Source organism: Bos javanicus, chromosome 3, assembly GCF_032452875.1.
Source record: "Bos javanicus breed banteng chromosome 3, ARS-OSU_banteng_1.0, whole genome shotgun sequence".
Taxonomy (NCBI): Eukaryota; Metazoa; Chordata; class Mammalia; order Artiodactyla; family Bovidae; genus Bos; species Bos javanicus.
This window is the reverse complement of record NC_083870.1, coordinates 22,968,966-22,983,561: the sequence shown is the minus strand read 5'-3', so window position 1 is coordinate 22,983,561 and position 14,596 is coordinate 22,968,966. Positions and strand designations below refer to the sequence as shown.

The 14,596-nt window shown below is 44.4% G+C and overlaps 1 long non-coding RNA gene and 3 other non-coding genes across 6 annotated transcripts in view; 2 read left to right on the top strand and 2 right to left on the bottom strand.

Moving 5' to 3' along the window:
- LOC133243054 (uncharacterized) overlaps positions 1–9,381 on the bottom strand; it is a 28,416-nt gene extending 19,035 nt beyond the window's left edge. The window contains exons 1-2 of one of the 3 annotated variants that reach the window (XR_009734957.1): positions 7,345–8,042; positions 6,753–6,835 (exon numbers count right to left, since the gene is read on the bottom strand). This is a non-coding gene — a long non-coding RNA (uncharacterized LOC133243054). Of the gene's footprint in view, positions 1–6,752 lie in introns of all 3 variants that reach the window. The other 2 variants (XR_009734958.1, XR_009734956.1) reach the window with 2 other exon arrangements.
- LOC133245479 (U1 spliceosomal RNA) lies at positions 7,891–8,054 on the top strand. Its single transcript, XR_009735735.1, has one exon. It is a non-coding gene; the product is annotated as a U1 spliceosomal RNA (small nuclear RNA).
- Positions 9,382–12,401: 3,020 nt separating the features above from the next.
- LOC133245486 (U1 spliceosomal RNA) lies at positions 12,402–12,568 on the top strand. The gene has a single exon (XR_009735740.1). It is a non-coding gene; the product is annotated as a U1 spliceosomal RNA (small nuclear RNA).
- A 625-nt stretch (positions 12,569–13,193) lies between these two features.
- TRNAC-GCA (transfer RNA cysteine (anticodon GCA)) lies at positions 13,194–13,265 on the bottom strand. Its single transcript has one exon. It is a non-coding gene; the product is annotated as a tRNA-Cys (tRNA).
- Positions 13,266–14,596: the final 1,331 nt, after the last annotated feature.

Here is a 14,596-nt window from a genome sequence, read left to right as displayed (position 1 = left end):
AGAGCACACACCCACAAACTTGGTTTTAAAAAGGAAAGCAAACTCTAAGAGACCCTTGGTGCAAGTCACTGTTACATGGAATAACTTACACTATGAAATCCTAAACCAGGTGATCAAACATCATTCTAAAGTCACAGATCATCCTTAGCAAGAGAAAGCGGGCTATAAGTACTCTGTACAGGAACAAAACTGGGACAGATCCCACCAAGGCCCAAGTAGGAGAATATGCTTAGGCCAATGGCTAAGTAACCTCCTGTATTAGTCAGCTTGGGCAGCCATACAAAATTACCGTCGATTGGCTGGCTTAACCATCAACCTGTTTTCACACATTCTGGAGGCTGGATGTGCAAATCAAGATTGATGTTTGTGCCAATTCAGTTTCTGGTGCAAGCACTCTTCCTGGCTCGCAGATAGCAGATGCCTCGATGGGTCCTCACTAGGCCTTTTCTTATTGCTTGAGCTGGGGTAGGGCACCTCTTGATAAAGGTGAAAGAGGAGAGTGTAAAAGCTGGCTTAAAACTCAACATTCAGAAAACTAAGATCACGGTCCCATCACTTCATGGTAAATAGATGGGGAAACAATGGAAACAGTGACAGACTTTATTTTCTTGGTCTCCAAAATCACTGCAGATGGTGACTGCAGCAATGAAATTCGAAGATGCTTGCTCCTTGGAAGAAAAGCAATGGACAAACCTAGACAGCGTATTGAAAAGCAGACATTACTTTGCTGACAAAGGTCTGTCTAGTCAAAGCTGTGGTTTTTCAAGTAGTCATGTATGGATATGAGAGCTGGACAATAAAAAAGGCTGAGTGTCGAAGGACTGATGCCTTCAAACTGTGGTTCTGGAGAGACTCTTGAGAGTCTCTTGGACTGCAAGGAGATCAAACCAGTCAATCCTAAAGGAAATCAGTCCTGAATATTCATTGGAAGGACTGATGCTGAAGTTGAAGCTCCAATAATTTGGCCACCTGATGTGAAGAGCTGACTCATTGGAAAAGACCCTGATGCTGGGAAAGATTGAAGGCGGGAGGAGAAAGGGATGACAGAGGATGAGACGGTTGGATGGCATCACCGACTCTATGGAGATGAGTTTGAGTAAACTCTGGGAGATGGTGATGGCCAGGGAAGCCTGACATGCTGCTGCAATCCATGGGGTCGCAAAGAGTCAGACGCGACTGAGTGACTGAACAACACCAACAAGGGCAGGAGCCTAAGCTCTCTGGTATCTTTTCTCATAAGGACACTAATCCTATCAGATCAGGGCCCCAAGACTATGGTCTCATTTAATCTTAATTACTTCCTTAAAATGCCTTCTCCAAATACAGCCCCACAGGGATTAGGGTTCAAGATATGAATTAGGTGTGTGTGTGGGGGTGGAGGGGCACATCCATTCAGTTCCTAACACCCTCCCCAGCCTCCTCCCCGCATGAAGGCATTTGCAGCTCTGGTCCCTGGGAACTGCCCAGGCTCTGGGTCCTCAGATTCCTCTCCCCACAGGCTTTCTCCCCTCTCTGTGACTCCAGTGCCTCAACACGGGGCCCAGCTGTTGCCTGGCTGACACTCAGAAGCAGTGGACTGACTTGCTTTCACCTGGATCACGTTCAGAAGAGAGCAGCCACCCTTGACTGTTATGCCTGCACAAATGTGTTCACTGAGGAGACTGGCTGTGGTGGCAGAATAATGTTTCCCCAAAGACGTTCACATCCTGATCCCTGGAGTTTGTGATTATGTTACTTGACATAGCAGAAGAAACTTTGCTGGTGTGATTAAATTAAGGACCTTGAGATGGGGGGCTCATGAAATCACAAAGGTCCATATAGATGGAGGAAGGACAGTTGGTATCAGAATAATGTGTTGTGAGAATAGCTTGATCAGCTGTGACTGGTTTGAAGATGGAAGGGAGCCATGAGAGTGAAATGTGAGCATCTTCTAGAGGCTGGACAAAGCAAAGAAATAGATTCTCCCCTAGAGCTTCCAGGAAGAAACTCAACCCAATTGTCACATTGATTTTAGCCCAGGGAATGCATCTTGGATTTCTGATCTCCAGAACCATAAAATCATAAATGTGTGATAAGCCACTAAGTGTGTGGTAATGTGTTACAGTAGCAATAGGAAACTCCTATAGCGGACATTGGTGGATAAAGAATATTTAAACCCAGTTCTGGTGGGAATTTGTTACCATGTCTTTAGACTAATTACTCTATCCCCAGAAATGCGAACTTTCTAACTGTTCAGTTCTCAGTGTAGATAATGTAAATAATACTGGATGAAGTACCAGCCATCCCCATATAAAAGGTTGAAACCCTCACTTGCACTCAGGGATAAACATCTAATAAGCTCCAAGACAGGGTTGTGCACACCTGGTCTATTTGAGATAGGGTTGCAGGGACTGGGGCACTGGATTTATAATGTTCTCCACTGGGCTAGCTGCAGAGGGCTGGGCTCAGGGGATTCTTCTGTCATATCCAGGTAGTCTGGTATCTGAATGCCCTTCCCTTCAATGATGAACTTCCCACATCTGCAACTGTTAAGGATCACATACTTGCTTTCTTAGTTTCCCTAGGGGATAAGTTGTGGGTCTGTTATCAACAACTGTCCAATCTTTAGCAGTAACAACTACTCCAGAATTTGACAGGAGTTGAGAGACACAAGAATGCTTCCACGGTGACTCAGTAACAAAGAATCTGCCTGCAATGCCAGAGACACGAGCTAGAGAATCAGTTTCAACCTCTGGGTTGGGAAGATCCCCTGGAGGAGGAAATGGCAACCTACTCCATGGATTTCCCTACTCTTGCCTGGAAAAACCATGGACAGAGGAGCCTGATGGGCTACAGTCCATGGGGTTGCAAAAGAGTCGGCCTCAACTGAGTGACTGAGTACACATGCAGGAGACACCAGGAGTAGGCTCCGGGGAATTTCTTTCTGTCCCCTGCAGTGGAAGAATCCCCTCATCTCAAGCTCCTTAGTTTAACACAGACCAGGTGCAGCAGAAGTCATGGAGCCTCGGCTGGTGTCTAGTGTCCAGGGCCAGTAGTGTCACTCGTGGAAAGCGACAGCGTTTGCCACTCATCAAGGGGCACCAGTGCCCTTCCCATCTGGCCTGTGTGCTCATTTCCATTGGCCTTTCTTATTCCTCCCAGTTTGTACAGCCTGGTTCTCCAGTTTGCCGGACATTCTCTGAGCTATTAGTTTGGGGTGGCCTAAAATTTCCTTCAATTTTTTAAGTAAAAAATAAAAGATATATTTTTTATTTTCACAGAGAACTTAATTAAACAACATATGCACCATTTCGTTTCACAACCTTCTGTCATTCTTCAGGCAACCTCACAATTCCATCTTCCCCAGATATTTTTATCTTTTTGGCAAAGAACTGTTTCAGGTGCCTTTTATAGCCTCCCAAGAAATTGAAATTTTTTCCATTAAGAGAATTTTGTAAAGACCAAAATAAATAAAAATCCAAAGTCTGGTGAATAAGGCAGTTGAATCAGAACTCCCAGCCAAGCTGTAACCGTTTTTGCCTGGTCATCAGAGAACATGTACTCTTGTGTTATCCTGATGGAACAGTATGCACTTTCTGTTGATTAATTCTGGCCACTTTTTGTTGAGTCTGACTTCCAGTTGGTCTTATTGGAAGCAGTGAAGTGAAGTGAAAGTCACTCAGTCGTGTCCAACTCTTTGCAATCCCACGGAATTCTCTAGGCCACAGTAATGGAGTAGGTAGTCTTTCCCTTCTCCAGGGGATCTTCCCAACCCACAGATCGAACCCAGGTCTTCCACATTGCAGGAGGATTGTTTACCAGCTGAGCCACAAGGGAAGCCCAATGGGAAGCAGTACCTTTGGGAATTAATCATTTGATTTTCCAGAGGGGCTCATAATAGAGGACTCCATTCTAATCCCACCCAATATACACAAAGGCACCTTTTGTAGATTAAGACAGCCTTTGGTGTGGTTGGTAGTGGTTCATTTTGCTTGGCCCACCATCCCTTCGATTCCACGTTATTGTCCAGTTTACACTTTTCATCGCCCATCACCATTGGTTTTAAAAACAGAAAATTTCTGTTACATTTAAGTAGAGAATCACATGCAGAAATATGGTCAGGAAAGTTTTTTTCCACTTATGTGGAGGGGCTTCCCTGGTGGCTCAGACAGTAAAGAATCTGCCCACAATGCAGGAGACCCAGGTTCGATCCCTGAGTCAGAAAGATCCCCTGAAGAAGGAAATGGCAACACACTCCAGTATTCTTGCCTGGAAAATCCCATGGACAGAGTAGCCTGTAGGGCTACAGTCCGGGGGGGGGGGGGTCACAAAGAGTCAGACACACCTGAGCGACTAATACTTTCCATTCCTTTTAAGTGGTCTACCTGACTGGGGAGCATCCTCCAGTGAGAAATCTCTGGCACAAAAGTTTGCAAACCACTTTGGACGTGTTCTGTGAGTCACAGCACCTTCTCCATACAATGCACAAATCTTTGTGTGTGTGTGTTTCAGTTGCATTTTGACCTTACTTAACATAATAAAGCATAATATGCTGAAAATGTTGCTTTTTTCCCTTCCATCTTCAATATTAAAATGGCTACACAAAAATTATCGACTTTGATCGCATTTTTAACTGCATGCTGATATGACAGTGTGTGACAGCTGTCACATAATAATCTAACAAACTAGTTTTGAATGATGTTAAAGACACTAAGTGCTACTAGAGCCACCTTATGGCAAAAACCAAATGAACCATTTGGCCAACCCAATAGCTCTTGAATAAAGCATATTTCAGATAAAATTAGCCACAATCTATTTCTGATGGCTGCAGAGAAAATAAAGCAAAAGGGGAAAGAAGGGAGGAAGGAAGGAAGGAAAGTTCTTTCTAGAAGTTAGCTAGCTGCTGAGTTTCTTTGTGTTTAACTCCAGGATTCTCTTCCTCCAAGCTAGTCACCTTCCCCCTTAAGCCAAAGTCACCCTCAAGGATCAAGTTACTCCATTCCTTTCTCTCTAGTCTGAAACCACAAGTTGGCTGTCTTCTCCCTCCTCCCATCTCCAGGCCCTGGAGTCTAACCGAATCATATCCAGTGAGAAAACAAACCAACTAACAAATTATCTTGAGATCGGCACCCCATGAAATCACAAAGGTCCATATAGAGGGAGGAAAGAGAGTTGGTGTCAGAATAATGTGTTGTGAGAATTACTTGATCAGTTGTAACTAGCTTTGAAGGTGAAAGTGGCCTGCTGCTGCTGCTAAGTCACTTCAGTCGTGTCTGACTCTGTGCGACCCCATAGACGGCAGGCCACCAGGCTCCCCCTTCCCTGGGATTCTCCAGGCAAGAACACTGGAATGGGTTGCCATTTCCTTCTCCAACGCATGAAAGTGAAAAGTGAAAGTGAAGTCGCTCAGTCGCGTCCGACTATGAGAATAGAATGTGGGCATCTTCTAGAGGCTGGACAAGGCCAACAGATTCTCCCCTAGCATCTCCAAGAAAAACCACTACAATCCAACTGTCACATTGATTGTAGCCCAGGGAGATGCACCTTGAACTTCTGATCTCCAGAATCATAAGATAAGAAATGTGTGTTGTTTTAAGCCACTAAATATGTAGGAACAAGTAACAGTAGCAATAGGAAACTCCTACAGTGGACCTCGGTGAATAAAGAATGTTTAAAACCAGTTATGGTGGGAATTTGTTACCATAGCTTTAGACCAATTACTCTATCCCCAGAAATGCAAACTTTCAAACTGTTTAATTTTCAGTGTAGAAAATGTAAATAATACTGGATGAGGTACCAACCATCCCCATATAAGAGGTTGAAACCTTGCTTGCACTCAAACATCTAGTATGCTCCAAGACAGGACTGTGCATGCCTGGTCTATTTGACACAGGGTTGCAGGGGCTGGGGCCCTGAATTTATAATGTTCTTCACTGGGCTAGCTACAGGGCAGTCCTTTGTTATATCTTGAGCGACTACTATCTGAACCCCCCCCCCTTTCCCTTGATGAGGAATTTTCCATATTTTGCAACTTTTGAGGATCACACACTTAGTTTTCCGAGGGGCTAAGATGTGGATCTATTACCAGGAACTGGCCACTCCCTATAAGTAACAACTACTGCAGCATTTAATAGGTGAGAGACACGAGGAGTAGGCCCTGGGAAAATTCTTTCTGGCCATGGCAACAGAAGAATCCCCCCACCACAAAATCTTCAGTTTAACAGCAGCCAGGTGCAGCAGAAGGCATGGACCCACGGGTGGTGTCTATGCCCAGGCCCAACAGGGTCAGCGCTGCAAAGCCATAGGGTTTGCCACTCAGCGGAAGGCACCAGTGTCCTTGCCATTTGGTTTCTGGGCTCGCTTTCATCAGCCTTTTTCTTTCCTCCCACTTTGTATAAATTCATTCTCCACTTTCCTGGAGATTCTCTAAGGTATTACTAGTTCTGGATTAAAGTTTATGTCAGATGAAAAGAACCAGAGTCTATTTCTGATGACTGCAGAGAGAGAAATAGGGGGTGGGGGTGGGGAAGGGAGGAAGAAAGCAAGATTCTTCCTGGAAGCTAACTGCGTGCTGAGTTCCTTTGCTGTTTGCTCCAAGATTTTCCAGAAGTCACCTTCCCCCTTAAGCCAAAGGCACCTCAAGGATCAAGTTACTCCATTTCCCCTGGCTCTCTGGTCAGAAAACACAAGCTGGCTGTCTTCTCCAGCCTCCCACTTCTCCACCCTCAGGTCTAACCCAGTCTTAAGCAGTAAGAGAAAACAAATAAACAAACCTCACTCTCCAAGCAAACAGGTCATCTTTCTTGCCCTTGTTTTAGTCATCAGTTTCTAGTTCAGAATCCTCATTTCTTGTATTCTGTATGTGGTAAGCAAAGGAAAAGCATGGTCCTTGGGATATCGTGAGAATGAAACAGGAAGCATCTGCACAGAAAATAAGTCCACCGAGTAGCACTTTGAGAGGTAACCCTAAATCCGTATGTTTATACACATGAAATATACACATGCTTTTATTTTGTCTCTATACTATTTCTATTCACTGTTTTACAACTTATTTATTCCTTAAAAACTTTTGCATCAGCGTAACACACGATCCCTAAATTTCTCTCCTCGGCGTGCAATCCAGCACGAAAGGTCAGACTCCGAGGAGGCTGGCAAAATCCGTCTGTATCTCCATGTACATGTATGGCTGAGTCCCTTCGCTATTCATCTGAAACTTCCACAACATTGTTAACTGGCTATACCCAAATAAAAAATAAAAATTTTTAAGTGAAAAGAAATAAAACCCGTCTATGTCTCACTTAAAGGGTGAAAGTTACATCGCTCAGTCGTGCCCGACTCTTTGCAACCCCATGGACTGTAGCCTACCAGGATCCTCCGTATATGGGATTTTCCAGGCAAGCGTACTGGAGTGGGTTACCAATTCCTCCTCCAGAGGATCCTCCCGACCTAGGAATTGAACCCGGGTTTCTCGTATTGTAGGCAGAAGCTTTACCGTCTGCGCCACCAAGGAAGTCCAAAGTCTCTTCTATCATAAGTAGGTCGATTGCTAAGGTTGATGAAATCATGACGTCACTTTCTCGTCACAGGGGACTGGCCATTGGTCATGTCGACAGGGATGGGGCGGGGCTTGGGTTGAACGAGAGGCGCCTTCTTAGAGGTCCTGAATGGGGTTGGCTTATGTAAATTTTGCAGCGAAGTGGTACTGTTCCCGGCGAGCCCCTTCCCTCGCTACGGAAATTTTCCTAAGATTTTGTTGATTTTTTTTAGAAGAGTTATTTGGAGGGCCTGAGAGGCGTGGAAAAGGAGAGAGTGCGGTGGAGAGTGGAAGAGTTGCAGGGAACCGGCAAAGTCAGACTGTGTGTACAGTGAACCTGTCTAAAGCTGTGCGGGGGGCAGGAAGAAGGTCAACTCATACTTACCTGGCAGAGGAGATACCATGATCAAGAAGGTGGTTCTCCCAGGGCGAGGCTCACCCATTGCACTGCGGGTGTGTTGATCTCTGCGATTTCCTCAAATAGGGGAAACTCGACTGCGTAATTTGTGGTAGTGGGGGACTGCGTGCGCGCTTTCCCCTGATAACTAAGTAAAAACTGCAGACTTAATCTGTGTTTTCTTGGTGGTGGTTTAGTCACTAAGTCATATCCGACTCCTTGACCACATGAAGTAGTCTGTTCGTAGGCTCTTATGTCTATGAAATCTTTCAAGGCAAGAATACTGGATTTCTTCTTCTCCAAGGAATCTTCTTGAGCCAGAAATCACACTTGGGTCTCCTCAGTTTATGCCAAAGCTCAAGTTTGTTTTTCCAAGGTAATAGAGTTGGAAAAGACAGATAGGCTGGGGACAAAGTAAAACTCAGACATACATATGCAACGAAGAATGTCTTTTTTCATTTTTTTTTAGGCTTTTTGTTGTAGTAGGTATGGATTTGCAACTATTTTCTTGCCATTTGGTCGGTGCCAAAAAGTTGCAAGTTATCTTTAAGAAATTGAATGAAGGGGTGTGATTACTTTTGAGACACCTCAGGCAAAACTTCTATTGACATACTTGCAGTTGTTGTTCACTCACTCAATGATGTCCGATTGCTTTGCAAGATGTTTGCTAGTCATGATACTTTGTGTGAAGTCTTGTTGTCTTGACAAATGCAGACCTCAAGAGATTTTAGTGGGAGCCTGTGTTCTGTACCACATATAACTCTTTAGAGTCTTAATGGTTTTCCCACAACTTGAGTTCATAGGGTCCCCACACCCATATACAATTAATAGAAACTAAATCACTGCAGTTGGTGACTGCACCCATGAAATTAAAAGACGCTTACTCCTTGGAAGGGAAGTTATGACCAACCTAGATAGCATATTAAAAAGCAGAGACATTACTTTGCCAACAAAGGTTCGTCTAGTCAAGGCTATGGTTTTTCCAGTGGTCATGTATGGATGTGAGAGTTGGACTGTGAAGAAGGCTGAGTGCCAAAGAATTGATGCTTTTGAACTGTGGTGTTGGAGAAGACTCTTGAGAGTCCCTTGGACTGCAAGGAGATGCAACCAGTCCATTCTGAAGGAGATCAGCCCTGGGATTTCTTTGGAAGGAATGACGCTAAAGCTGAAACTCCAGTACTTTGGCCACCTCATGTGAAAAGTTGACTCATTGGAAAAGAATCTGATGCTGGGAGGGACTGGGGGCAGGAGGAGAAGGGGACGACAGAGGATGAGATGGCTGGATGGCATCACCGACTTGACGGACGTGAGTCTGAGTAAACTCCAGGAGTTGGTGATGGACAGGGAGGCCTGGTGTGCTGTGATTCATGGGGTCATAAAGAGTCGGACACGACTGAGCAACTGAACTGAATTGAACTGAACTTGGTGTGGTTGGTAATGGTTCATTTTGCTTACCCCACCATCCCTTCGATTCCACGTTATTGTCCAGTTTACACTTTTCATCGCCCATCACCATTGGTTTTAAAAACAGAAAATTTCTGTTACATTTAAGTAGAGAATCACATGCAGAAATATGGTCAGGAAAGTTTTTTTCCACTTATGTGGAGGGGCTTCCCTGGTGGCTCAGACAGTAAAGAATCTGCCCACAATGCAGGAGACCCAGGTTCGATCCCTGAGTCAGAAAGATCCCCTGAAGAAGGAAATGGCAACACACTCCAGTATTCTTGCCTGGAAAATCCCATGGACAGAGTAGCCTGTAGGGCTACAGTCCGGGGGCGGGGGGGGGGGGGTCACAAAGAGTCAGACACACCTGAGCGACTAATACTTTCCATTCCTTTTAAGTGGTCTACCTGACTGGGGAGCATCCTCCAGTGAGAAATCTCTGGCACAAAAGTTTGCAAACCACTTTGGACGTGTTCTGTGAGTCACAGCACCTTCTCCATACAATGCACAAATCTTTGTGTGTGTGTGTTTCAGTTGCATTTTGACCTTAACATAATAAAGCATAATATACTGAAAATCTTGCTTTTTTCCCTTCCATCTTCAATATTAAAATGGCTACACAAAAATTATCAACTTTGATCACATTTTTAACTGCATGCTGATATGACAGTGTGTGACAGCTGTCACATAATAACCTAACAAACTAGTTTTGAATGATGTTAAAGACACTAAGTGCTACTAGAGCTACCTTATGGCAAAAACCAAATGAACCATTTGGCCAACCCAGTAGCTCTTGAATAAAGCATATTTCAGATAAAATTAGCCACAATCTATTTCTGATGGCTGCAGAGGAAATAAAGCAAAAGAGGAAAGAAGGGAGGAAGGAAGGGAGGAAGGAAGGAAGGAAAGTTCTTTCTAGAAGTTAGCTAGCTGCTGTGCCAGTGCCAGCCGGCAAAGTCGATCAGGTCCCGAGAACGTGCACAACGCGGCTGAGAAACAAAACTATAGCAAAAGAATTCTACAACAAAGATGGGGTCAAGAGGTTCAGACATGTCTCCACAAAGGGAAGCGGTCTGACCACGACTTTATTCAGCATCTTATATTTATACAGGAGAGCAAGAGAAAAACAAGACAGTTAACTTTTTTCTTGGTTGACCTATACATCTTACAAAAAGTCACAAGAAATCTTGAGAGCATGGGAATGGCACCCTGTTATTATTTCTTACACCAGATAACATTTCCCTGTTTGTGAGAAGTTTGTCCAGAACTCCAGGTGTCTGCAGTAAATAATCGCCTAATCTCTGTGGTGGCGGCACAGAGAGCTATGTTTGCAAGCAAACCCTCAAGGACTGAGGCAGCTCCCAGAGCTGTGTCCTTCAGACAAAGGACCCCGTTCTCAGGGTGAGCTCCCCGCACTGCTGAATTTCTTTGTGTTTAACTCCAGGATTCTCTTCCTCCAAGCTAATCACCTTCCCCCTTAAGCCAAAGTCACCCTCAAAGATCAAGTTACTCCATTCCTTTCTCTCTAGTCTGAAACCACAAGTTGGCTGTCTTCTCCCTGCTCCCCTCTCCGGGCCCTGGAGTCTAACCGAATCATATCCAGTGAGAAAACAAACCAACCAACAAGTTAACCATACTCTTCAAGCAAACATGTCATCTTTCTAGCCCTTATTTTAGTCATTAACTTCTTTTTCAGAATCTTCATTTCTTGTATTCTATATGGTGAGTGAAGGAAAAGCTTGGTCCCTGGGATATCATGAGAATGAAGTAGGAAGAACCTGCGCAGTGAATACGCACACTGAGTATCACTTTGAGATGTAACTCTGAATCTGTTTGGCTGGAGAATACTTGAGAGTCCCTTGGACAGCAAGGAAATCAAATCAGTCAATCCTAAAGGAAATCAACCCTGAATATTCATTGGAAGGACTGATGCTGAAGCTGAAGTTCCAACACTTTGGCCACCTGATGTGAAGAGCTGACTCACTGGAAAAGGCCACCATGCTGGTAAAGACTGGGGGCAGGAGGAGAAGGAGACCGCACAGGTTGCCATGGTTGGATGGCATCAATGGACATGAGTTTGAGAAAACTCTGGGAGATAGTGAAGGACTGGGAAGTCTGGCCTGTTGCAGTCAATGAGGTCGCAAAGCCTCGGACACGACTGAGCAACTGAACAACAAATACACATGACACATACATATGCTTTTACTTTATACATGGTGGTGATTTGGTCACCAAGTCGTGTCTGACTTTTGCGAGTCCATGGACTGTAGCCTGCTTGGCTCCTCCGACAATGAAATTCTCCAGGCAAGAATACTGGAGTGGGTTGCCATTTCCTTCTCCAGGGGATCTTCCTGACCCAGGAATGGAACCCAGGTCTCCTGCATTGAAGCACTGAAGGCAGATTTTTTTACCGACTGAGCTACGAGGGAAGTTTTTTTTTTTTTTTTTTTTTGAATACTTGTATATATATACGTGGATACACTGTTTTACAGCTTCTTTATTACTTAAAGTCTTTTTGCATCACCATAACACACAATCTCAGAATTCCTGTTCTCCGCGTGTGAACCAGGACAAAAAGTTAGAATTTGAAGAGACTGGCAAAATTCGCGGTATCTCACCTAAGTGACAAGATGTTTCTTAGCATGGGATTGGTAGGGTCCACAAGGCGGCGGAAATAATGATGTCACTTCCCCTTCATTAGCCGACCCTCCATTGGTCATATTGGCAGTGGTGGGAGGGGAGATGAGGGCCAGGCGTGGGTTGGAGGGGAGGCGTGGCCTTAGAGGTCGTGAATGGGTTTGGATTATGTAAATCTTGCAGCGAAGTGGTACAGTGCCAGGCGAGCCACTTCCCAGTTATGGAAGTTTTTCTGTGATTTTGTTGGATTTTTTAGAAGAATTGTTTGGAGGGCCTCAGAGGCATGGAAAAGAGGTGGTGAGGAGGGTAGCGGAAGGGATGTGGGGAAATGGCAAAATGAGCATGTTACACAGTGAACGTGTCTAAGGCTGTGTGGGGGCGGGGGTGGGGAGGCAGGCGAAAGATCAACTCATACTTATCTGGCAGAGGGGATACTATAATCTTGAAAGTGGGTCTCCCAGAGCAAGGCATATCCTTTGCACTTTGGGATTGTTGACCTCTATGATTTCCTCAAATGTGGGAAACCACACTGTAGTAACTTGTGGTAGTAGGGGGCAGCATGTGCGTTCTGCTTCCGTAACTAGTGATAAAAATGCAGTTTGTGACATGATGGTAAAAACTTACTTGGCCTCTCTATTTTCCCAATTATTAACTGGTTCTTTTTCTATTTTTGGCATTCTTTGACAGTGCCAGGCCTCTGTCAGTTCAGATCAGTCGCTCAGTTGTACCGGATTCTTTGAATTAGGCCTTATCCTGCTCAATTTATCCTTTTACATACCTTCTATCAGTTCAGTTAAGTCGCTCGGTTGTGTCTGAATCTTTGCGACCCGGTGGACTGCAGCACCGTCTGCAGGATGGCTTTCCTGTCCATCACCAATTTCTGGAGCTTGCTCAAACTCATGCCCATCAAGTTGGTGATGCCATCCAACCATCTCATGCTCTGTCATCCCTTTCTCCTCCTGCCTTCAATCTTTCCCAGCGTCAGGGTCTTTCCATTGAGTCAGTTCTCTGCATCAGGTGGCCAAAGCATTGGAGCATCAGCTTCAACATCGGTCCTTCCAATGAATATTCAGGACTGATTTTCTTTAGGATGGACTGGTTTGATCTCCTTGAAGTCCCAGTGAAGTTGCTCAGTTCTCCCGCGTGGTAGGCAGAGGCTTTACTGTCTGAGCCACCAGGGAAGATCCAAAATCTAGGCCTTAGAGGGGGCACCTGGATTTGAACCAGGGACCTCTTGATCTGCAGTCAAATGCTCTACCACTGAGCTGTACCCCCGTACAGTCCAGTGAACTCTCAAAAGTCTTCTCCAGCACCAGAGTTCAAAAGCATCAATTCTTTGGTGCTCAGCTCTCTTTATAGTTCAAATGTCACATCCATACCTGACTACTGGAAAAACCATAGAGGGGCTTTTGACTAGATGGACCTTTGTTGGCAAAGTAATGTCTCTGCCTTTTATATGCTGTCTAGATTTGTTATAGTTTTTCTTCCAAGGATCATGCATCTTTGAATTTCATGGCTGCAGACACCATCTGAAGTGATTTTGGAGACCTAAAAATAAAGTCTGTCACAGTTTCCATTGTTTCTCCATCTATTTGCCATGAAGTGATGGGACCAAGTGCCATGAGCTTAGTTTTCTGAATGTTGAGTTTTAGGCCAAATTTTTCACTTTCATCAAGAGGCTCTTTAGTTCCTCTTTGCTATCTGCCCTAAGGGTGGTGTCATCTGCCTATCTGAAGTTATTGATATTTCTCCCAGCAATCTTGATTCCAGCTTGTGCTTCATCCAGCCTGTCATTTAGCATGATGTACTCTGCATATAAGTTAAATAAGCAGGGTGACAATCAGCCTTGATGTACTCCTTTCACAATTTGGAACAAGTCTGTTGTTTCAGGCACAGTTCTAACTGTTGCTTACTGACCTGCCTATAGATTTCTCAGGAGGGAGGTCAGGTTGTTTGGTATTCCCATCTCCTGAAGAATTTTCCACAGTTTGTTGTGATCCACACAGTCAAAGACTTTGGTGTAGTCAATAAAGCAGAAGTAGATGTTTTTCTGGAACTCTCTTGCTTTTTTGATGATCCAATGGATGTTGGCAATTTGATCTCTGGTTTCTCCACTTTTCTAAATCCAGCTTGAACAAATGGAAGTTCTCGGTTCACGTACTGTTGAAGCCTGGCTTGGAGAGTTTTGAGCATTACTTTACTAGCGTGTGAGATGAGTGCAATTGTGCGGTAGTTTGAGCATTCTTTGGCATTGCCTTTCTTAGGGATTGGAATGAAAACTGACCTTTTCCAGTCCTGTGGCCACTGCTGAGTTTTCCAAATTTGCTGGCATATTGAATGCAGCACTTTCACAGCATCAACTTTTCAGATATGAAATAGCTCAGCTGGAATTCCATCACTTCCACCAGCTTTGTTTTTAATGATGCTTCTCAAGGCCCACTTGACTTTGCACTCCAGGATGTCTGGCTCTAGGTGAGTGATCACACTATCGTGGTTATCTAGGTCATTAAGATCTTTTTTTTGTATAGTTCTTCTGTGTATTCTTAGGACTTTAAATATTAGATTTTTTCTTCATTTGCAGTCAAAATAAAAGGAGAGGCTGTATT